Source organism: Cebus imitator, unplaced genomic scaffold, assembly GCF_001604975.1.
Source record: "Cebus imitator isolate Cc_AM_T3 unplaced genomic scaffold, Cebus_imitator-1.0 Scaffold78, whole genome shotgun sequence".
Lineage (NCBI taxonomy): Eukaryota > Metazoa > Chordata > Mammalia > Primates > Cebidae > Cebus > Cebus imitator.
The window spans coordinates 870711-895530 of NW_016107393.1; the positions used below are offsets into that span (position 1 = coordinate 870711).

The 24820-nt window shown below is 38.2% G+C and overlaps 1 long non-coding RNA gene and 1 other non-coding gene across 2 annotated transcripts in view; both read right to left on the reverse strand.

Annotated features, from left to right (window-relative positions):
* LOC119471899 overlaps positions 1-24820 on the reverse strand; it is a 71766-nt gene that overhangs the window by 2896 nt on the left and 44050 nt on the right. Inside the window, exon 2 of the long non-coding RNA XR_005200995.1 lies at positions 1920-2050. This is a non-coding gene — a long non-coding RNA (uncharacterized LOC119471899). The remainder of the gene's footprint in view (positions 1-1919; positions 2051-24820) is intronic.
* Positions 14562-14670, reverse strand: LOC119471915. Its single transcript, XR_005201015.1, has one exon. It is a non-coding gene; the product is annotated as a small nucleolar RNA U13 (small nucleolar RNA).

The following is a 24820-nucleotide window of genomic DNA, read 5'->3' on the forward strand; positions in this document are numbered from 1 at the left end:
GGGCTGTTGATGGCAGTTTGCTGCTGCTGAGGCTGGCCTGCTGTTTTTCTGGCATTTTTTCATCTGTGCTGCCACCTAGCGAGGAGAATAGAAACACACAAAAATAAAGTCCCAACATGGAGTTCAGGGAAAATGGATACTCTATATTTATTTGTAGAAAACTGGAAGAAACATGAGTGAGATTTGGGACTACAATTTTATGTTTTTCTCTTCAGTCTCTCTGTCCCTCCAAGATCCAAAACAGGACTCAGATATCTGTTTCTTGGTTTTTATGAGGACATTCCAGGCATTGCTGGGAAGCCATTTCCTGGATTCGAACTGACCCCTTCTTACATACCTAAACTTTCTGGGACCTCTAAAATGTCAGGAAGTGGTCTCACTTTTCTACAGTTAAAACATTGCTGGAAATGCTCACATTCCAAGTCCTGTAGGATTTGGAAATGAAATGGCAGCTTTTTGTCTGTGAATTAACAAGAGAAAGAAGTCCTTTCAACACAGGGGAGCAGTTTCCTGAAGTCTGTACCTTCCACAGAATCAACCAGATCTGCGGCATGTTTGTAGGTGAAACGTTGGTCAAACGAGTTTGGGGATTGCAAGGTAAAACAATGTTAAACAGTTTTCTTTATAGCCTTTCATGTACCAGTGCACACTGTGAACTTGTGAGAGAGGAAAATGCTGGGCAAGCTTTCCCTAACTTGTTTGACCTTGAAACCCTGGGCTTTTCACAGACCTGGTGGTGTGTGGTGCTTCCTTTCCGAGCTGTTACAACAGGGAAAGAATGTTGGCCTGCTGCATGCACACCATACACAAACACCAGTCTTCCCTGACCCTGTCCTATTCCTTCCCTTTGTGTCTCAATATTTTTGAAGTTTTGTTTTGGTTTGAGTAGAGACTGGGAAATTTATCTACTTTTGTCCTAGCAGGATTGTAACAGGGGTTGGATCTGTTTGATACTTGCTACTTTCAGGTAAAACAAAGTAAGTTTACCTACAACATATGCCAAACTTTCTCTCTCGGCTTACATGTCAAACAGCACATAGTAAGATAGTTTTTTTACTCAGCACACATTTAGTGTGCTCTAACTCTGTGTAAGGTATCAGTGGGCGGGGAGAACAGAGTGAAATAAAACAGGATCCTTGTCTTTGTCAAATCATTAAATAGATGGAGTGATAAGTTTACACACAGATTACTAATAGATACCTTACGCAGATAAATAATGGTTATACTAGATTTAGTGATCCAAACGGAAATAATAGGGCTTAGTTTCTATGGAGCAAGGACTTGGAAACTATCCATGGAAAAAGAAACTAATAGCCTTACAGAAACTGTTGTAATAGCATTCATTGTTAGAGCATTTCACCTTATTTTAAAAAAAGAAAAAGTCAATGGCAAAGAATATCTGTCTATATTAATTCTGGAAAGTGACATTCTTTATGAAACTAAGTGAACAATATTAATAATGCTTCTCTTTTGATAATTTTTGTGCATTTTAGGAGATAGACCATGTAATTCATATTTTTGACCCCAAAAGTAATGTCTCTGTTTAGGTATTAATAAGGATATGATCCCTTACACAGGATACATATTATTTCCATTTCATGAAAGCAATAGGGGCTCAGACAATTAGCTTGTTTCATAGCTTGTAAAGGGCAGGCTTGGAATTCAAATCCAGTTCTGTTTGGCCCCAAATTGTTATTTTTGTTTCCCTTTTGTGGGGCAGAGTAATTTTAGAAAATGTTTGCATACTCTTTGATTTCTATAGCCTAACAATATGATGCCAAAGAAAAATGTGAAAAACAGCTTTCCTGAGCTTTAGAGAATTACACATACACAAATAGGAGACTGTAAGCTTTGTGAGAGCAGATACCTAAGGGCCATATCTGTTCTCTGCCACAGTAAGCCCAGTGCTTAGCACATACCTGGCATATGATCCTCAATAAAGATTTGCTCAATGAGGCACATATGAACGATAGTGTTTGGGATTAGGTGGTAGGCGCTCATGAAAACTTTCAATATCTTGTATTTTTTGCAAGATAGTTCAGTTTTGAATCTGCAAAGGAGAAAGAAGATAAAGATTAATGCAGGCCTTTTGAATGTATGTCTTCCCTCCTCATGAAATGGTCGGAATCTGATCAAGTGCAATTTTCACATTTGTGATTGAACTTTCCAGTTAAATCTCAATAATTAATTAATCATATTGTGAGTTAATTTGTGGATGATTGAGAACCTTTCCCTGAATAGTTGCTTGGTCATTCCCCAACACATTTTCATTCCCTGAAAATGGCTAAAAAAATTAGGTTTAAAGTAAAACTGTATTTGAAGGCAAAGACTAAATCTTTATATCTGTATTCCTAGAATCTTGCTTTATAATAAGTGCACAATATATTTTGAAAAGAAAAGGAAGAAAAAAGAAATAAAGGGTAGCAAAAAGGTAGAAAAATGAGAGAGGAATCTTGGATTTTAGCTTTGGGTTGACAGAGTGAACTTGGGCCAGTCATTTCTTCATTTTGTTTTTCAGTTTCCTTTTTGGAAGCCAGAGGTGTTGATCTGGTTGACCACAAAGGCACCTCCCAGATTCTAATTGCCTGTGGAAGAGAGTGGGATCATTTTTGGTATAAACATGTCTATGCTTCCTTGTGTCCACTAGGGGACACTGTAGTACTAGTGCAGTGACCTTCATCTTCCAATTTATTCCATTCCATTGACTGAGTTTTTTCCTGTTTTAGTCAGCTGGAAAACGTTCTTTAACTTTCAGAGATTTAATTTACATTACAAAGTATGAGATTTAATTTGGTAAGAAAAGCTGAATAAACCTAGGAAGAATGTAGTTCAATAATTTATATTGTTTAAAAGAGAAATTAGAATCATAGAGCTATTTGCATAGTTAGGTTTTAAGATGTTAAGATTTTCTGTGGTCCAAAAGTGGGGGTTTAAATTCTTTTAAAGGAAAATAAAATGGAAAAAATTCTCACTACCAGAGTAACAAAAGCATAAACTTAAGAAGCATGTCAAATTTATGTGAAGACAACTATAAAATTGCCAAGGCTTAAATAGAGATATACTATGTTCTTGGATAAGAAGACTTGGCATTAAAAATTTTTTTAATTATTCCCTGAATATATTCAGAAATATAATACAATTCCAATGGAAATGCCAATGGAATATTTTTTGGAAACTTTACAAAAGAGTTCTGAAATTCATTGAGAAAAATTAAACTGAAAAGGGTAAAGAAAAAAAGACAACCATTTAAGAAGAAAGAGGATTTGAACTGCCAGATTTTTTAAAAGAGATTAAGATAGCTGAAATTAAAACAGTAGCATAATGGCAGCAAGATAAACAAACAAACCAATGAAACAGATAGTGAGTCCAGAAACAGACCCAGGCATGGTGTCCTGGATGCATTTGTATGTCTGGGGTTTGTGTGCTTTGGTACTTTGGCATCTCAACACTTTTCCTGATACAGAAACTGAAAAAAGGCAGATCTTTCCTATTCTAGACAGCAAGGACATCAGCACATAACTGAAGTTTGTCCAGTGGGATTCTGTCAGTGAATCCAGAGTGATGCAAAGATGCAGAGACCATCAAGCTATTTGCTGAGACAGTGATGTCAGTAATTCAGAAGAGAATGGTGGTGGAATTGTCCTTAGTTTCTATTTAGGCTCTTACTCTAACAGTTCTTCACCAGGTTCTGGAAGAATTCTATTCAGACTATTCCTACAGTGGTCCTTGGCTGATTCATCTGTTGCCATCCTCCTTTGACTCCTGTCTGATTCCTGAGCCTGATTTTTAATTTTCCCATTGAGTTTTGTATATAGATACTGTTATTCTTTCAATAAATTCCATTCTATTTAATCTACCTAGATTTGGTTACTAATGCTTGCAACTAGGAATCCTGACTTGTACAGAAACTGGTAATGGGGATTCAGTTACAAACAACAGACTTTCAGGGAAATCAGGAGACAAAAAACAGACTTTCAGGGACATCAGGAGAATCTGGGTATGCAGACTCATTATGTTTGAAGATAATAAAGACCAATTAATATTCAAAGATGAGACTCTGGAAACCCACAGCCTGGAGCAGTAAAATAGCTAATAAAATTAATGCCTGTGAGCATTAGGATTGAGTTGAATATTAAAGACAAGACCATGGGAGACAGAATTGCTGTTGTCACAAAATAGTATGAAGGAAATGAGGAATTCAAGAGCTGGTGCTAAGGCTAGCTGCTTCATTTGAAGAGATTAACAAATGAAAATCTCTAAATTCTCATTTTAAAACATGAACTGAAACCTAAGCTGTGAATTTGTTAAAAGAAACTTTTATAGCCCCAGGATAGAGATAGTTATAAACCAATATTTGTTCTTGTTGATTGCTGGTTTGCAAATCAGTCAAATTCACCTCCCTACTTGGGTTCTTAGAAGAGCATATGTTAAAGTGCTGATTCCAAAAGAGTAAGATCTTTAAAGTTAAAATGCTGTATCAGGGAGAATTTGAAGAACTCAGAGACTCCTTGTCCCCAAACTCTCCGCCTTCTTGGCAGTTGAAGCTTTCATTTATAAAACTATTTCTCCTTTAATTAAAGATGCTGAAACTTCCTACTTTGGGGGAGTTAATTTATTGGAGGTTCTCTTATACCCTACTGTTACCCTGCACTATCTACAGATCTATAATTAGAGTCAAATTCTCTGGGCCCAGTGGCTTACACCTGTAATCCCAGCACTTTGAGAGACCAAGGTGGGCAGAGCACCTGAGGTCAGGAGTTGGAGACCAGCCTGGCCAATATGGCGAAACTCTGACTGTACTTAAAAAATACAAAAATTAGCTGGGGATGATGGCAGGTACCTGTAATCCCAGCTACTCAGGAATTTGAGACAAGGAGAACTGCTTGAACCCGGAAGGCAGAGGTTGCAGTGAGTCGAGATTGCACCACTGTACTCCAGGCTGGGAGACAAAGCGAGACTCTGTACCCAGCCCAGGAAAAAAAAAATTCTAGTGTGCTTCAAGAGGCCAGTTACAAAGTGAAGTTCAGTAATATATGTCTCAAGCACCAAAGGAATTGAAGAACTTTGCTAATTAATCTGTGAGTTAGAATAGATTTTAAGAATGTTGAATGAAGAAGAGAACACAGTTTGAGATTGGGTTGAATTTATTAATACGGCTCATATGAGTTTCTGGATTAACTATTCTAGTTTGAGAAGATAGGAATAATTCTGTTTGCTCTGCTAAATGTTGTTTGAAATTTAGACTGAGGGGCGAGTCATACAAAATAAAGTTGAGATGTAAATCTCTTAGGTAAAAGGTAAAAGAACAAATTTTTTAATTTCAGGAGACAGGAATTCTGGGTTAGATTTGTCATATCTGACCCAACCACCCATCTCAATTATGTCTTCCAAAAAAGAATCTAGCCAGGTGCAGTGGCTCACACTTGTCCCAGCTACTTGGGAGGCTGAGATAGGAAGATCACTTCACCCAGGAGTTTGAGGCCAGCTTGGGCAACATATCAAGATCCTGCATCTAATTAAAACAAAAATGATAAAAAGGTCCGGAAGACACTCTTTACAAAGGCCTTGAGAAACAAATCTATGAGGGAAGGGACAGTATATTTAAAAAGTGATTTAGAGAATATTTCACGTAGACGAGCGATGATGTTGAAAAGAGGCTACAGCTGAATTTGGCTTACTGAGTTTCAGAGGGATGGCAGTATCCCAGAGTGACATGATATAGGTAGCACATTTGCATGGAGTTAAGTTAAAAGGTAGCAGGATCACTGTGAAAATTGGAATGTTCTGACCCATGGATTCTTGGGAGGTAAGTGATTATGGAATCCCTAGGATGGAAATAAATGGGCAGTCACTAAGGTCCTATTTGATTTGTATAGTAAACAAGCAAACAAACAAAAAAAACCTTTGTGTCTAGAAAAGAGAGACAGTATCGAATTTCCAGATATGAATCAGTTCTCAGACACAGTTAAAGGACATCTGAGTACCCTTGAGGAAGTACCTACTTGACTCTACCTCCTGGTATGCAAAGGGACTTGTGGCCATTTACCAGGACAGTTGTGAATGATGAAGCAGAAATATTTCACTTTCATCTGGTACAGACAAGAGTATAGCTTTACCTTCTTGCCACAGGATTACATCCTTTTGGTCACAATTAAGTCAGCAGAAAGCTTCTTATTTCCTTATCTCACATAATATCAGATTATTCATCCTACACAGGTGGGGACAAAAGAGTAGAAAGCAAGAAATACCTTGTACACCATGAAAAAAATACATAAGAACTCGAGTGGGAATTTTTCAAGGGTCCAGTGGTATACAGAACATGTTTGGCTATATTTTCTTTTTTTTTTGATACAGAGTCTTGCTCTGTTGCCCAGGCTGGAGTGCAATGGCGCAATCTCAGCTCACTGCAACCTCCGCCTCCTGGGTTCAAGCAATTCTTTCACCTCAGCCTCCTGAGTAGCTGGGATTACAGGCCCGGCTAATTTTTGTATTTTTAGTAGAGACAGGGTTTCACCATGTTGGTCAGACTGACCACAAACACCTGACTTCATGATCTGCCCACCTCAGCCTCCCAAAGTGCTGGGATTATAGGTGTGAGCCACTGTGCCTGGCCCCTTTGGCTATAATTCTGAAGTGAGAGATAAACTGTTGCACCTGAGCTCCTTACCGATATGAAGAGGCACTATTTTGGTGGAGTTTTAGAGGCTTGTTACTAGTTCCCAGTGGAACACCTAACCCTGAGACACCAAGTGACTTTTCAGTCGTAATTTCCTATCAAGATCCAGGTGTTAATTCAGGCTCATAACTTACCAGGCCTGGATAGTCCAGTAAGTGAGTTTAGTGAGCACATTGCTTGTATTCTCCTGCTGCTTACGTCTGTCACACTGCCATACCTCCCTAGCTTACATGTGAGTGTCTTGTGGGGTATTCGTTATGTCCAATTGATTTAAGAGGAAAACAATTTAAATCTTGGTTTACAGATCCTTTTTTCTTGGCTTGAAGTGGGTTGCTTCAGCATTTACAGCTCACTCCAAGACCTAAAAACACCAGGGAAAAGGACAATCCTTGGCTGGGCGCAGTGGTTCACACCTGTAATCTCAGCACTTTGGGAAAATGAGATCAGAGGAGTCCTTGAGGCCAGGAGTTCGAGACCGGCCTGGTCAAAATAGTGAGACCCCCTTCCCCCTCAATTCCCCATCTAAATTTATAAAAAAAAAAGTAAAAAGAAAAAAAAGGGGCAATCCTCAACAGGGGCAGAAATTGAAATAATATGTATCTCATTGTTCAGTTTGCCTGGAATTAGCAGTGGCTAATAGTTCAGTAACTTGACCAGTGACTTGGAAGGGTTAAGATTGGTCATAAGGAAGTCTGAGAAAAACGTAAGTGAAAGGACCTCTAGAAATGGGTCAGAAGATGTGAACATTATACCTCATATTATCATTGAAAAGGAAAGTAGATATCAAATTATTATGATATATGATCTAGTTATTATGCTTAAAATTTTAATTAGGTCTGGCGCTTACACTGAAGATTAATATACACATCTGATAAACTTGATCCAGCAGTGGTTGAATCTGCCAGTGTGTGTGTGTGTGTGTGTGTGTGTGTGTGTGTGTGTGTGTGTGAACGTCTGCATGAAAAATCCCACCTACATCCTTCCTCCCTCTCACTCTTTCCGTATAAACCCCACGTTCCCCAGAGTATGATTTAAAAGCCACTGAACTACTCCAGTCTCATTTTAGAGAATGAGAAAATATCAAAAAAATTGACTTGATCTGTCTCAGGCCATATAGTGTCTACCAAAATAAAGGCTCAAATCCTCTTGTTAAACTGCTGCTCTCTCCAAAGTAGCACATGAATTCTGTAACTGAGAATAAATTCAGTGTAATAGCAACTCCACTCTCCCCTGCTATCTAATCCATTACTCATCATGACAGAAAAGTATCACCATTTTCCGTTCTTCAAAGCATGGAAAACTGAATGACAGGATAGATGCTTGAATGCAAAAAGATTAAATATTAGAATGCATATTTGTAATTTCCATCATATTACCTTTCTCCTTTAGACTTGGAGTGGCCTTCCAGCTATAAGTGGCAAACACAGTGTGAAGGACATTGTATTCATTGTTGATTTAAGGGACAGGCAGCTTAAATATTTGAAGATGTCTCCAGTTGTGACTCTTATCTAAGGTTGCATTGTCTAATATAGCAGTCACTAGTCATATGTACTGATCGAGTTGAAATACAGCTAGTCTGAATTAAGATACACTGTAAGTCTTCAAAATCTGGTGTAAATTTACCAGATTTTGGTGTAAATATACACCAGATATAGATATAGATCTGGTTTATATTTAGAAGACTTAGTATGAAAAGAGAATGCAAAATATTTAATTAGTAATATATAAATTTTGATTACATGTTAAAATAATCACATTAAACAATTTTGGTTAAAGAACAAGTAGTTTTAAAATTAATTTCATAAAGAAGCCAATATGAGAAGGCTGTACATACTGTATGATTCCACCCATATGACATTCTGGAGAAGGCAAAACTCTGGAGACAGTAAAAAGATCAGTTGTTGCCTGGGGTTTGGGTGGAGGGAGGGATGAATAGGTGGAGCACAGAGGATTTTTAGGGCAATGAAACTACTCTGTGTGATACCAGAATGGTGGATATAGGTCATAAATTTCTCCAAACTCATAGAATGCACAATGCCAAAAGTGAACCCTAAAGTAAACTATGGACTTTGAGTGTTCCAGTGTATGCTCATCAGTTATAAAACATGTACCACTCTGGTGGGGAATACTGATAATGGGGTATGCTCTGAATGTGTGGGGGCGAGGGGTATATGAGCAGTCTCTGCACCTTCCTCTTAATTTTCCTGTGAACCTAAAACTCCTCTAAAAATAAAGCTTTTTTAAAAGTCTATTAAAATGTATTTTACGTGTTTCTTTTTACTTTTAAAAAATATGGCTACTAGAAAATTTAAAATTACAAATGTGGCTTACTCTATATTTTTATTGGTCAGTACTGATGTAAGAAGGGATTTAGCAAAAGAATGGAAACCAAACCAAGCAGAATTTGGTCAGTGTTTCCTGTAGCGCATTAGTGTTGTCAGAATTATAAAGATGTTAGTGTATATGGGCTGCTAAGCTTTCAATTTTAGCAAAGTCACCGTCTGCAAATCGGAATTTCACACTTTCCAAAAAATATTGGAATGACAGTGAGCTAGTCCTCAAGGATAAAGACAGTCTCTACTTCTGTTTTTAACACAGAACAAGTTACATTGCTGGCATCTGATAATTTTGCTTTAGAAATCAGGTGGACAAGAGCTCTTTAGTTCTTTAGGGAAGGTACAGGGAAAATGGCCCTCTGGTGAATTGCTTTGAACACAGAAATATTTACTTTGAAAATGTGAGCCTTGTATTACTTTATCATATCTAATTTTATTTCACTATAAAATTTAATTCCTCTGCCCCTAATTATGAAAGTAGAGGAAGGCAGAGTAGACAATGAATTAATAGCATTCTCTATTATGTGATATACAGAATTTTAAGTTGGCTATAATTACTTTTAATTCTATTGTCATTAAATCAAAGATTTCTCCCAGACCAGTACACACCAGCATGACAGAAATCACTGTTAATACCTTCCTCATCAGAGACCAAGTAGGACTCCTAAGTTCCAGAATGTAACAATTACTTTGGCATCCTGCACTGTGCAGCAAATCCAATAAATTAGAAACAACCTGCCAAGATATAATGGGAGTGCTACAATGGGACATCATACATTTTAGCCGCATACCTGCTGAAAGTATCAGAAAAGTGAGTGGTGATGCTCAGTTAGAATAGTGTCTTCTCAAATCTGTTCCTCCTCCTTTTCCTGTGTTGATGGCATCCCCATCAAGTCATAGTCCTTCTATGTCTCCTCATTTTCATCCCCTATGTCCAAGTGATCACTTAGTAGTACCAATTCTGCCTTTCGAATGTCTCTTGAATCCTTCCATTTCCTAACAATTTTCAGAGTAACTTTCGCAGGGAATTCTCTCATCAACCCTGCCTTGGACACCTGGAATAACCTTTACGTAATTAGGTTCCCAGCACAAGCACCTATTAAGCTGTTTCCATTTTCCCCCCATTTTATTGAAGCTCCAAATTGCCACCAGAATTATTTATCTAAATATATCCTTCTGCTTAAAAGCTTGCCAAATGGATTCCCATTACCTGCAGGATAAAGTTTAAACTTCACATGACATTTAAGGCCCTGCATATTCTAATCTCAATTTACCTTTCTAAACTTATCTCCTACCTCTGTTACCACACCCTAGACCTTGAACATCTAAGTTTTTTTTTTAATCAGATAATCAAAAATTCATAAACATTCCAATTTTTAAAAGTTGATAATAGGGAATTGAAAAGATTTGTATATAATCAAATGAACATTACTCAAATATAAATCTATTACTTAGGGAAAATTTATTCTATTCATTTCCTTTTGTCAATGAAGTGGGAATTCTTTCGACAGCAAGTGATAGAAACCTAATTTGAATTTCCTTTGGCAAAAATGAGAAATTATTGGCTTATGGTTTCCAAAGAAGGGTTAAAAAGCCAAACCAAGAGATGAGCAGGGCTGTAGCTATATCTCGGAAACCCCACTGCCATCAAAATGCTCTTTGACAATTGGCCTGGCCCATCTCTGCACATCAGCTTTATCCGCTCTCACTGATGACAGAATCTGCCCAAAGCAGAAAACCTAGACACCAACAGTTCTTGAGTCAGTGTCCTTTAAGAACCATGTGGCTGTCTCTCCTTCTTCATTCCAGTCTGAAAAATCTAGAAAAAGGCCTCTGATTGTACTGGCTTAGATCAGGTGCCTACCCCTGATCTAGCAACTCTGGCCAGGAAAGTAGGATCGTGTAAACAGAAAAGTTCTGGCTGTAGCCATGTGGATGACGGTGGAAGAGGGGGATATTACTCCTTAGGAAAGAGTGCTGTTAGTGAAGGCAATGCACAGATATCTGCCAGAGCAAGTAATTCTTTTTTTTTAAATATATATTTTATTGCACTTTACAGAGCAGGTAATTCCTTTTTTTTTTGTTTCCCATTTATTTATTTTATTGCATTTTAGGTTTTGGGGTGCATGTGAAGAACATGCAAGATTGCTGCATAGGTACACACGTGGCAGTGTGATTTGCTGCCTTCCTCCCCGTCACCTATATCTGGCATCTCTCCCCTTGCTCTCTCTCCCCAACTCCCCACCCCCCACCGTCCCTCCCCTATTTCCCCCCAACTGACCCCAGTGTGTAGTGCTCCCCTCCCTGTGTCCATGTGTTCTCATTGTTCAACACCTGCCTATGAGTGAGAACATGCAGTGTTTGATCTTCCAGAGCAGGTAATTCTTAAGAATTTTAGTGGAATTAAATCAGAAGAGCTGGAAGCTATATAATTAATTATATTTAAATTATATATTTAATTACATTTAACTTCAATTATACTTACTAAGTGATCCAGGTCTGCTAGCACTGTAGCTGGCCCCACCACAATAGATTTTTAGACTTGTTTGGCCTACAAGTTTGCACTCATAATTTTCTTATTCTAATTTTTTGTTAGTTTTCTTTTAGGTACCTAATTATAATTGTTCTAAATACTAATAATTTTGTTACCTAATAATTTTAACTCATATTTCTATTTTGTTCCAGAATTATAGAAAACAATCACTTGTGTTATTGTAAAGTTTATATTGTGTGTGTGTGTGTTTATGTATATAAAGACTAGTAGTGTAAGGAAGCAGGAAAAGGTATCTCCATTGAGTGACTGTTTACATTCCTATTGGAGCTAGAAAGGAACTTAAAGATACCACAGTTTGTAACAAGCCAGTATGCAGAGGATTGTATTTCCAGTTTTTGATTTAAAAAAAATTTATTGGCCGGGCGCGGTGGCTCACGCCTGTAATCCCAGCACTTTGGGAGGCCAAGGTGGGTGGATCATGAGGTCAAGAGATAGAGACCATCCTGGCCAACATGGTGAAGCCTCAACTCTTAAAAAAAAAAAAATATATATATATATATATATATTTATTTATTTTTTACTATTTATTTTTTGAGACAGAGTCTCACTCTTGTTGCCCAGGCTGGAGTGCAGTGCAGTGATCTTGGCTCACTGCAACCTCTGCCACCTGGGTTCAAGCGATTCTCCTGACTCAGCCTCCCGAGTTGCTAGGACTACAGGTGTATACTGCTACGCCTGCCTAATTTTTTGTATTTTTTTCACTGTGTTGCCCAGGCTGGTCTCAAACTCCTGAGCTCAGTCAATCCGCCTGCCTTGGCCTCCCAAAGTGCTAGGATTACAGGCGTGAGCTACCACACCTGGCCCCGTTGGTACTCCCAGGTCTTGAAATGGGCCAGGCATGGTGGCTCATGCCAGTAATCCTAGCACTTTGGGAGGCTGAGGCAGGAAGATCGCTTGAGGCCAGGATTTCAAGACCAGTCTGGGCAACATGGTGAATCCCCATCTCTACAAAAAATTAGCCAGGTGTGGTGGTGCATGCCTGTAGTTCCAGCTACTGGGAGGCTAAGGTGGAGCCGAGGAAGTTGAGGCTGCAGTGAGCTGTGTTCACACTGCTTCACTCCAGCCTGGGCGACAGAGGAGAGACAAAATCACAAACAAAACAAAACAAAACAAAACAAAACAAAACAAAACATTGAAATAATGTTGTGTTGGGTTGTTAAACAACATGTAGGCTGGTGAACTACTGCTGCCCTGAGATATTACCCTTTCCCACCCCCTCACCCTCACAGTCCAATAACTAAAGGGTTAGATGGTAGTATAGCAGGGGGCTGTCCATTCTTATTGGTTTTAACATTTTGTTTTAATATTTTGATTTTCAGTGATGTTAGAACACAGTTATTTGACTGTATACCCCTAGTGGAATATACTACCTTGGGACACACACAACAAAAAAAAAGCCGTGAAAAATATCTTAAATCATCTTTAATGACCAAATTGTCAGAGAGAGAGAGAGAGAGAGACAGAGAGATTATAAGCTGCCACTAGCTCACTGAACTCCAGTGAAAAGAGAAGGGGGTAAGAAAGATTTTTATACTATGGTCCACAAATCTATCAGTAGTAAAGCATTCAGGAAGCCACTGGATACAGAAGCCATTTGCAAGAGTTCACCCTCTACCGGAGTGCTGAAGAAACCTCATCGTTGAGGTACTGTTGCACTGGTACTGTGGTACTCTATAAAATTAAATATTATCAGAAGTCCATAAACTTTTGATTTACAAACTTCCCTTCTGGCATCTAGTGCAAGAAATTTCTCACGACTTCAAAACAGATCTGCGCTTCCAGAGCACAGCCGTTGGTGCTTTGCGCAGGCAAGGGAGGCCTATTTGGCTGGCCTTTTTGAAGACACCAACCTATGTGCTATCCATGTCAAATGTGTAACAATTATGGCAAAAGACATCCAGCAAGCACACCACATACATGAAGGACATGCTTAAGAATTCACTGTGATGGAAAACATTTCATTTATGCATACACTCTCACTCTCTCTCTCTCTTTTCTTCCTGACACTGGTAGTTGTGAATGTTAGTTTTTTTTCTCTCCATGAGGTCAAATGGTACCTACATACAATGATTTCAACTGGAAAAACAGATGACAGAAATCAGGTATTGGCAATTTCTCCATATTCATTTGTGTATGAATTTTTAATATAAATGCAAGGACACAGATTTGATTATATGAATGTATCAGATTTTCACATGCACCATAAAAATATGCACAACTATTATGTATCAATAACAAATTTTAAAAACACAAGGATTTTAAAACAAAGCATTAATGCAAGTCAAAATTTTTCAGTGAACAAGTTTCAGAAGTTCCATTTTTTTTTCTTTTTTTTTTTTTTTTGAGACGGAGTTTCTCATCACCCAGGCTGGAGTGAAATGGAGCAACCTCAGCTCACTGCAACCTCTGCCTCCCGGATTCAAGTGATTCTCCTGTCTCAGCCTCCCGAGTAGCTGGGATTACAGGCACCCACCACCAGGCCCAGCTAATTTTTGTATTTTTTAGTAGAGACGGGATTTCACCATGTTGACCAGGCTGGTCACAAACTCCTGACCTCAGGCAATCCGCCCACCTCAGCCTCCCAAAGACCTGGGTTTGCAGATGTAAGGCACCGCACCCGGCCAGCAGTTCAACTTTATAACAATTATAAATAAACCTGTTAAAGTTTTCTGGACAATGCCAACATTCGGACTTTTCAAAAACAAGCAAATGTCTTATTGATGGCAACTAAATAATGCTAGTAGCATTTGATAATACAGTTGATTCTGTGCATTCACTGAACTTTTCTGAGTTGTCCTAGATGCAAGTACATGTTTTTAATGTTGTCTGTCTTCTGTGCTATTCCTGTAAGTTTGCTATTAAAATATATTAAACTAGTTTTTTTAAAAAAAGAAAGGGAAAATAAAAGAAACATAAACATTGGATATTTTATGATATTAAGGAATTCTTGTTAATTTTTAAGGCATGCTAATGGTATTGGATTATTATTTTTTCACGTCAGATGGGTAATGTACTGACATCATAACAAGGTTCAAGGGTGGCACATCTCATACATGCACGTGAACCTCACACCCAATCATCATGCTCATGAACTACAAAAGGATCAGGATTATGTTTTTAAAAAGTCTTTTTCTTTCATGATAAATACTAAAATATTTACAGATCAAATAATATAGCTGGACTACTTCATAAGAATCCCCTGGGGGCTGAGGCTAAGAGAAAAGTGAATGGGTATAGATGAAATAAGAGTGGCTATGAAGTGATGATTTTTGTGGCTGTGGGACTGGTCACTGAATTAGTCTGTCTATTCTTGTGTATGATAAAAATTTTTCATTATAGGCCTGCTGTGGTGACTCATACCTTTAATCCCAGCACTTTGGGAAACCGCGGTGGGCAGATGGCTTTAGCCCAGGAGTTCAAGATCAGCCTGGACAACATTGCAGAACTCTGTCACTACAAAAAATAGCCATGATCACACCACTGTACTCCAGCCTGAGTGACAAGAGTGAGACCCCGTCCCCTCCCGCCAAAAAATTCAGTTATAAAAAGCCGACAACAAGGTTACATTTATTTAATATCACTCCTGGAGGTCACATAACTAAATTCCCTAACTTTATGGTTGGAAAAAAATTGAGTAAAAAATTCACTCACATCCCTTTGCAAAAAAAGCCCTTTGGAAAGAAGCACTTGCTTTTTGGAAAAAAGCAAGAACTTTGGAATTTCACTTATTATACGAGCTATGTGATCTGTAGCAAATTACTTAACTTCTCTAAGTCACATTTGAGTTATCTGTATAATGAAGCTAATAACACTTATCATGAAGGGCTTTGTGAGAGCTAAAGGAAATAGCACCTGTAAAGTGCCTAGCACAATGAGCAGAGAGTAGATGCTGAGTAGTTGGTAATTGTCACTATTATAAAGTGTCTAAGATCACACAGCTTGTAGCAGTACAGTCAGATTTAAAGCACAGGCTTCGTGATGCACAATCCTGCCATATTAGGTTATTTCTTTTGAGTAACAAGCTTTTAATAAGTACCAGTTGGACTGACAAAAACAGAGAAACACCTGAATGGAAATTGACAGCTGACAAGAAGATTTCTTTCCCTAGGTCTGATATGATATCACATCTTCAATAATGGCATCAATCTTGTTTTTCATTGACAGTCATGGCCTGACTGCATCCTTGCCATGACCACATTTGGTTCCATGAGGACTGGTTTAAATAAAAGGAATTTCGGAGGTTTTCTATTTTTAAATCTGTAACAAGAGGCCCCATATGTAGTACAACTACCTATAGATGATAATCTGACTTGACCAAGGTCCCCCTGCTACACAGAGGCAGAGATGGGTTTAGAACCTAAATTTCTAGGTCTATATATTTGCTTTGAGTAAATATGCTATTTTTATTTATTTATTTTTGAGACAGGGTAGAGTGCAGCTGCATGATCATGGCTCACTGCATTCTCAGCCTCCTGGGCTCAAGCGATCCTCCTTGCCTTAGCCTCCTGAATAGCAAGGACTACAGGTATGGGCCACTGTGCCTGGCTAATTGTTAATTTTTTTGTAGAGACATGGTCTCACTATGTTGCCCAGGCTGGTATTGAACTCTTGGCCTCAAGCAATCCTCTTGCCTTGGCTTCCCAAAGTGCTTGGATTACAGCTGTGAACCGCAGTGCCTGGGCTATGTTGTTTTTAGATGTTTACACATCAGGAAAAATAATTTCCACTATAAAGCATACAATGCAAGGTACTGTCTAAGAATCAACAATAAGGAATGTTCCATTTATCATCACATGGACTATTGTTTTTTCATCTTTATTTTTTATTTATTTTTTTCTTTTGAGACATCAGTTTCAGCCGATGCCCTTTGCCAGATGCTCCTGGCACTCTGAACTTTTTGTCATCGATTTGAGGAAGAGCTTCAGGGCTTTAACTAATGTATGTATTTATTGGCATAATTCTGTTTGTTCTCTGCTTACATAAGCCTCCCCACTTCTTTCTTCTTCCTCAGTAATTTTGGAAACCTTTCATAGGAAGGGAAAAGAGAATAGGATGTCTTTATTCTCTGTACTTCTTGGCGGAAGTGAGGGAGATATATGGTGGAATTGATGAATGGAAATGATAAGACTAAAGGACTTTACCCCAGTCACTTTGCTACTATACTAATGAAAAAATTAATTGTGTTTAATAAACACCTAACTTTGTGCTAGATGCTGAGAATACACAGGTGATTCAGATGTTTTATTTGCTCAGTGTACCTGCCCTCAGAGAGAACAGAGTTTGGTAGGTTAGGTAGATGGCTATCAAAACAACTACAATAAAAAGCCAGAAAATATAACGGTTAAACAGAGGTGAAAATGAAATGCTTTAGGAAGAAGAGAGAAGTTCTGATGAGAACAGACAGGCTTGCAGAGAGAAAGCGGATGTGTTTGGGGCCATGAGGGATCTTACTTCAGCAGACTGAGAATCAGAATTTAAGACTTGTTACTCCAAGACTGTTGGTGGTTCCAGCATATGCAGGAAATTGGAAAGGACAGGGTATATTCTGAGAACACTGGTGTGGCTTCAACTACCAGAGGCAATTCCACTTGAGAGTTCTTTCATGCCTTTTCAAAATAAAATGTAAAAACACAGAGGATAAAAATAATCAAACCAAACCAAAGTTAAAAGAATAACAATACAATATGGAACAGGCCAGATTCTTTCTATTTCAGAACCCACAAGTCAAGGAAGAGGCCATATGTATCTCTACAACATGAACGTGGCCATCCATTCATCAAATATTTAATGAATCCCATTGTGTGGTGGGCATTGGGATAAATGCTGTGGACAAAGCAGTGAACAAGACAGCCGTAGCTTCTGAGTTCACAAAGTTTATATTCTGACTAGGGACACAGTCTTTAAACAGCAACCAATTACATTATTACAACTGTAATAGGCAGTGTAAAGAAGTGAAGATGCTAGGGGAAGAGCTAAAGTCTGGGGTATTAGGAATTCTTTAAAGAAGCCATATTTGAAGTGAATGCTAAAGGAAGAGTGAGGGCAGGAGCTGGAGTTAGTATTGAGGCCAGGGGAACAGTGTTCAGGGCAGGAGGAAACAGAGCAAGACTCCATCTCAAAAAGAAAAAAAAGAAAGAAAGAAATATATTGGTACAAGTTACCAGGCCTTCTTGTTTTGGGTGGAGATGAAATAATCCTTTAGAGAGACTCTTTGAGGCTTTTATCTGCTGGAGCAACAATTAGTAGTGTTAAGGCTTGGACGTTGTAGTCAGTAAATACTTCTTGAAGTGAAACATAATAAAGGTTCTCAGGGCTACATACTCTCAGTGCAAATTATTTAGAGTCCCTAACTTCTATTATGTCATTACAAAAAGGAGAAGGAAATGGTGCAGATAGGGCTTGGCTGCTGTTGTGGAAACAGGAACTTCGTGTCATATGAAGTAAGCTCTGGGACAGGAATTCTAGTAATAACAGGTTGACTCTTGGCAAATCTGCATCTTTGTTTTCTCACTGAAAGTATAAGGAGATTATATAAGATGGAGATTTTCTAAATGCAACTTTTGGTCTGACATAGTATTGAAATCAAGGTCCAAAAGCCTATACTGTATAGATTTGAGTGGGAAAAAAAGCAAGCAAGCCATTTACTGAAGTCAACAGGGAGCATTCCTGCTATATTTCAAAGAATCTTATTAAACTGAGAGAGGATCCAAATGTGGATTCCTTTCTCTGGGCTCCCGATTAGGAACTGATTGCCACCACCTGTTTTATTCATACCAGCATGTTATTGTCTAAAACAAATATTCTCCCTTCACTACAGTCCTCAGTTTCTCAACAACTTTCCTAACAATTCAGCAAACCAAGCACTCTCCAAGGAGGTGGGTTCATGTAACTTTCTTCAACCCCAGCCTCCTAGGATCCTTCCCCAGGGCAGCCAATTCTCAGGCTTCTTTTCCAGGCACCTCAGTCTTCTATAACAAAAGGAAAAAATTTTTTTTAACCATAGAAATAAATATACCTTTAAAACTTAATTTTTTTCCCCATAGGTTACTGGGGTACAGGTGGTATTTGCTTACATGAGTAAGTTCTTTAGCGGTGATTTGTGAGATTTTGGTGCACCCATCACCCAAGCAGTGTACACCGCACCCTTTTTGTAGTCTTTTATCCCTCACCCCTCCCAACCTTCTCCCCAAATCCCCAAAGTCCACTGTATCATTCTTATGCTTTTGCGTCCTCATAGCTTAGCTCCCACATGTCAGTGAGAACGTATGATGTTTGGTTTTCCACTCTTGAGTTACTTCATTTAGAATAATAGTCTCGAACTCATCCAGATCACTGCAAATGCCATTAATTCATTCATTTTTATGTCTGAGCAGTATTCCATCATACATGTATGTAATATATATATTACAGTTCCTTTCTTTTTTTTTTTGACAGTGTCCCACTCTTGTCACCCAGGCTGGAATGCAGTGGCGCAACCTAGGCTCACTGCAACCTCCGCCTCCTGGGTTCAAGCAATTCTCCTCTCTCAGCCTCCCGAGTAGCTGGGATTACAGGCGCATGCCACCATGCCCAGCTAATTTTTGTAATTTTAGTAGAGACAGGGTTTCGCCATGTTGGCCAGGCTGGTCTTGAACTCCTGACCTCAGGTGATTCGCTTGCCTTGGCCTCCCAAAGTACTGGGATTACAGGCGTGAGCCACTGCTCCTGGCCTATATCATAGTTTCTTTATCCACTCATTGATTCATGGGCATTTGGTTTGGCTCCACGATTTTGCAACTGCAAATTGTGCTGCTATAAACATGCATGTGCAAGTATCTTTTTTGTATAATGACTTCTTTTCCTCTGGGTAGATACCCAGTAGTGGGATTGCTGGATCAAACAGTAGTTCTACTTTTATTCTTTAAGGAATCTCCATACTGTTTTCCATAGTGGCTGCACTAGTTTACATTCCCACCAGCAGTATAGAAGTGTTCCTGATCACTGCATCCACCCTGACATTTACTGTTTTTTAATTTTTTGATTATTGCCATTCTTGCAGGAGTAAGGTCATATTGCATTGTGGTTTTGATTTGCATTTCCCTGATCATTAGCGATATTGAGCATTTTTTTCATACTTTTGTTGGCCATTTGTGTATCTTCTTTTGAGAATTATCTATTCATGTTCTTAGCCCACTTTTTGATGGGATGGTTTGTTTTTTCTTACTGATTTGTTTGAGTTCATTGTAGATTCTGGATATTAGTCCTTGGTCAGATGTGAAGATTTTCTCCTACTCTGTAGGTTGTCTGTTTACTCCACTGACTGTTCCTTTTGCCATGCAAAAGCTCTTTAGTTTCATTGAGTCCCAACTGTTTATCTTTGTATTTATTGCATTTGCTTTTGGGTTCTTGGTCATGAAATCCTTGCCTAAGTCAATGTCTAGAGGGTTTTTCCAATGTTATCTTATTGAATTTTTATAGTTTCGGGTCCTAGATTTAAGTCCTTAATTCATCTTGTGTTGATTTTTTGTATAAGGTGAGAGAGGAGGATCCAGTTTCATTCTGCCACACGTGGTTTGCCAATTATCCCAGCACCATTTGTTGAAAAGGGTGTCCAATCCCCACTTTATGTTTTTGTTTGCTTTGTTGAAGATCAGTTGCCTGCAAGTATTTGAGTTTATTTCTGGGTTCTCTATTCTGTTCCATTGGTCTATGAAAAGGATGTTTTAAATATATAATGTCTCACTGTGTCACCCAGGCTGGAGTGCAGTGGCGTGATCTTGGCTCACACAGCCTTGACCTCTCAGGTGCAGGTGATCCTCCCACCTCAGCCTCCTGAGTAGCTGGAACCACAGGCGTGTTCAATAAAGCCTGGATAATTTTTTTTTTTTTTTTGGTAGAGACGGGGTTTCACCATGTTGCCCAGACTGGTTTCAAACTCCTAGACTCAAGTGATCCATCCGTCTTGGCCTCCCAAAGTGCTGGGATTACAGGTGTTAACCATCATGCCCAGCCCATAACTTTTAATGATTCTATTGTCTCCACATGGCAATAAAGGTAGGTATGAGAAGGCTGGCCAGGGATCTTCTGCATATCTGCTCTTGCAAACAGTGGCCTCTGCAGCTAGTAGAGCTCACTAGGATTTGGGCTAGGAGTAATAGTTAACCAAGGCCCTGGAAATAACAATTGCAAAAGGGGCATGGGCAATGGTTGGACTCCCTTAGTATTCCAATTGGGGCAGAAATTAAAGGCCAATGGTAACATCTCATCATAAACTTCTTTATTTGAAACCCTGATGGGAATTTTTCCCTCATCTTTTCTTCTTTTTCCTTTTTTTTAAAAAATAGAAACATATCCAAAAAGTCAGCAAGCATAATCCCAAGGAAGGATTTTTGACAAAGAGCCTTTAGATAAAAACATATTTATCAAAAAACAAATTTTCAATCAAGGGCTTTTAGACACTGTATTATTCTCTTTCCTTATAACAGATATTCAGACTACTTCTTGGAAGGGCCCCAGATGGCTTGCTTAAGAACAATAGACAATAGTCACAGTCTCCTAATTCTATTAGTCAGAAAAAATTGTGGTTTCAGGAGTTTTTACTTATAGGGCATTTGGTAGGGTATCCTGGACAGAGATTGACATAGAAATCTGTGTTTCTCCAATAGGGTTTCCATGGCAAGTCTACAGATTTTCTCATTTGTTATAGCAATAACCTTGGTCTTGATAACTAATATAATTATAATAAACCTGAGATTAAAAAGATGAGTCACTCTAGTTAGATGAGCTTCTCTTGTCACGGCCAGAATAGTATATTTGGCATCCAACCAGCCTCCGCACAGAATCATCTAGAACTGTACTCTCTAATATGGTGTCCATTACCCACATATAGATATTTAGATTTAAATTAATTAAATATTAAAAATTTAGTTTCTGACTTTCAAGTGCTGTATTTCTAGTGCCCCATAGGGCTATTGGTTACCCATTGGACAGCATAGTTATGGGACATTCTATTATCATAGAAGTCCTATTGGACAGCATTGATCTAGAAGAATCAGTTTTATCTGTAAATGTATCAATTACTAATTCAATTAGTAATTCATTTAAATTGAGATACTTTCCTTAAATTTTTTCAGCCTCACCATAAACCAGAAACAAAGCAAGGCAACAATAAATTGATGAGAATAAATTACAGAATTTCAGAGTCTGAGGAACTTTGGTAGCATTTTGTCCACTTCAGTAGGCCAAGAATTTGAAAATCATCTTCTTCTAAACTTCAGGGTCTATTTCAGGGACATCATAAAATGTTACCCAGTTTTTCATTTCTAAATTGCAAAACTTACTAGATTAGATTGGAAGCTTCCTGCCCATCATCCTCAGTCTCCAGCAAAGGGCAAAATATCTTATAATGTTTGTGCATATGCTGAGCTGCCATCTCCTATTTCAGAGATAAAGAAAATGAATCCTAGAGAAGGAAAATGATTTTCCCAAGGTTATGGAGGGAGGTAACAGTAAGACAGTATTAGGAACGAGTCTTCTGTGTGTTCTTTCCACGCCACTCTGCTGATTTCTCACAACTGCTTTGTTTCCTTGAATACTTAGTTGTAAAGGCTGGTACAGCTTCCCACAGTTCAGTTGAGTGCAATTATTGTTTCTCTGTCTTTTATGTTAGTGTTTTTAATTCATTTACTATCTATCAGTGCTGAAAGCATCAAAGGAGAGTATTTTCTTGTACTAAGCAAAGATAGTCTAGCATTAAAGAAAAATTACTAGGAAGAAATATGGCAAAATATTATTAGCATATCTTTCTGGATAGTAGAATTATGATATAAATTAAAGTCATATATTTTAATAATTTTAAAAATAAATATTTTTTTAAATTAAAAAATTTAAATAAAACAGTTTTATTAATAATTAATTAATATATTTTATTTTCTTTTTAAATCTTTTTTGTACATTCCAATTTTTCTAAAATCATCAATTTTAAATATTTTATGAGTATTTTTCTCATGAACTACTTTATAATCAGAAAAGAACATTCTATGTAATATAGGTATGATATAATATTATATATATGATCTCCTTCTCCTGTTTGTATTGTTTGAAAGGATCCTACCTTCATTTGCATAGAGCGAAGCAGTGGGCTCCCATTAAAAAGGATGAAGGGCACTTTAATTATCCCACAGATATTTGGACAATCAAGGAGGGCATTCATTTTTGCTACTCCATTTCTCATATTTTCAGTTGAAAGAGCAGACTGTTGTTTGAAATGGTTGCTGGTCTTGAAGCTGAAACCACTTCAGTCCCATTTTTATTCTCAGGCTCTCTTTTGGCTCTTTGTAAATGTGCAGCCTTTTATTATTCTTGCCAACCTATTGATTGCCATACATATCATACACATAGATATATATTTAAACATTTTAATTAACAATTAATTAATTTAAGAAAGGGTCTGGCTCTGTTTCCCAGGCTGGAGTGCAGTGGCGCAATCTTGGCTCAGTGCAAACTCCACCTCCTGGGCTCCAGTCATCCTCCCATCTTAGCCTCCTGAGTAGCTGGCCCTATAAGTGTGCACCACCATGCTTGGCTATTTTTTTCTTATTTCTTGTAGAAATGGGATTTTGCCATTTGCCCATGCTGTCTTGAACTACATATATATCTTTTTTGGAAAAAAGCCTTCTTACTTATCCACGTAATTCAAGACAACATAAAAGTATAAACTATTAATCGTAGGGGTAGATTTTGTATTTCACTTAGCGGGTAGATTTTGTATGTCACTTTGCAGGTTAATTTCCTTAACATTTTACCTCACCCTTCTAAGACACATAAAAAGGAGTATAATCCTAGGCTTTTGTACAGTAGAAATAAAAATAAACTAAAAATGAACCTCAGAAACTATTAATGATGTGTTTGTGTGTCAGAGAGAGATACAGAGGAAAGACAGCAATTGATTTTACTCTTTGGTGGGTCAGCCTAGATAGGTTTTAAGGTGTTTTTCTGAATTCATTAAAAAGATTCTAATGAAATCCCATAAAACTTAAGTTGTGTCTCTTTCAAAAGACAAGAAATATAGAAAATTTGAATATCTCAGTTATCATTTCACGTATTTATGTTTCTTTCCCCTTCCAGCTTTCTTTTCCTTTTCTGAACCCCAACCACCCTCACCATGCCAGTTCCCTGATGCTGCTAATCAAACTAAAAAATCTGAAAACAGCATCTGTTTTGCTACTTTTCAGCTATGCCCAGATATTAACAATTAACCCATTTATGCCAGAGGTTGCAAATTTCTTTGTGTGAAAAATCAGACCTTGGCGATGACCTTGAGCAGTAGCCATAAATAACTCCCACAAGCTTAGCATTCCAATACAGTGAGTGCTCGACTTACGACCACGGTTGGGACCGCGGACTGGTCGTAACACGATTTGGTCGTAAGTTGAGTAGGCTATATGTACAGTTGAAATGGTGCACGTGGAGATGGTAGTGCTGCCGGAAGCTGGTCCGCACTGTCGTACGCCCAGCTGGGCAACGTTTGTGCTGCCAGACATGGAACAGTCGTGGCTAGCGATTGTGGTCGTAAAGTCGAATGGTCTTAAGTTGCATAGGTGGTAAGTCGATCAATACCTGTAATGGAACACTAGGCATACATATTAAGAGCCTAAGAAGCTGTGCCAATTTGCTACTGATATTTTTCTACTTAATAGCGTAGTTAATATATACTGCAAAAACATACACATTTCACTCAACAGACTTAGTAAAAGAAAGCTGTTTCATTTAGATTTTTTAAAAATGCAGCCATACGTATTTTCTGCCAAAGCTGTCTCTCATGCAAAAGATTGGCTCACCAAGCTAGATATGTCCTTGCTTATTAAAAAAATTTTTTTGCCATAAAAACTGCTTTCTTCAGTTTCTCGTTCTCCCTGGGCCATGTGTGAGGGTCAGAGCCTATCCAAGTCATAATGGAATAGATTATCCAGTTCAGTTAATGATTTCAATGGTTTCTTATAGAAACCATCTTCTAGAACCCCATCTTAGTAACTCAAATAAAGGAGGTTTCAGGACAAAGGCAGCCAGTGAAGGAGGCCTTTCCTTTCCTGTTTTCCCTTTTTCTTGCTCCACTTTGCCCCTTGTGCTCCAACTGCATTTTTTTTTTTTTTTTTTTTTGAAACAGTGTCTCACTCTGTTGTTGCCTAGGTTGGAATGCAGTGGCATGATCATGGCTCACTGAAGTCTTAGTCTCCCAGGCTCAGGTGATCCTCCTACCTCAGCATCCCAAGTAGC